The sequence below is a fragment of the Pygoscelis adeliae genome, unplaced genomic scaffold (genome assembly GCF_000699105.1).
Source record: "Pygoscelis adeliae isolate BGI_AS28 unplaced genomic scaffold, ASM69910v1 Scaffold120, whole genome shotgun sequence".
Classification (NCBI taxonomy): domain Eukaryota; kingdom Metazoa; phylum Chordata; class Aves; order Sphenisciformes; family Spheniscidae; genus Pygoscelis; species Pygoscelis adeliae.
The window spans coordinates 8,128,890-8,129,605 of NW_008824032.1; positions in this window are offsets into that span (position 1 = coordinate 8,128,890).

A 716-nucleotide genomic window follows, 5' to 3' on the forward strand; every position below is an offset into this window, starting at 1 on the left:
GTTTGGGCGCCAACGCAGGGTTCCTGCGGCGGTGCTGCTAGCGGGTGGGTAAGAGCGGGCGTGGGGAGCTGTAAAGCCCTGATAGTCACGGGCCCTTCTCCCTGGCCGGGCGGAAGGGTTCAGCAAGCATTGCCTGGCTCCAACATACAGACGCCTTATGCCATTTTAGGTGTTGCGCATGTAGGTGCACCGTGTACACGTAGAGTCTCCTGTGCTGGTTGGGTACCTTCTCGAATGCGCTCCAAAGAGGGTCCTTCAAGAATGTCGAAATACGATGGCTTAAAATCCTGTAGAAAAGCAGGGGTAGAACTGGTCGAGAATGACGTGTCATTTGCTATTCCGGTGCTGGTGGCCGGGTGGTCGTGTTGCTCTTCTGCATCATCGAAAGGACACACTCCCCAAGACCTGCCCTTAGCACGGGGCCGCGACGCGCGGTCTGGCTCCTGTTGGACAGGGCAAGTAGATGGTGGCCACAGGAGCGCGGTGCCCGTGTCATGGAAAAGCTCCAACTCTTTATGAAATAAAAAAAGTTATTAGAAATACTTTTAATAGTATTTTGCGGTCAGGAAGTCTAGCAATTAAGATCTGCCCCTCTCTGTGACTGACTTGCGCCGTGTGCTGGGGCAAGTCGCTTCACCGGATCTGTGTAAAATGGATTCCCCCCCTCTAACTGGATTCCTGCGTTTTCAGCGAAGGAGGGCTGTGAAGAGCCCTGC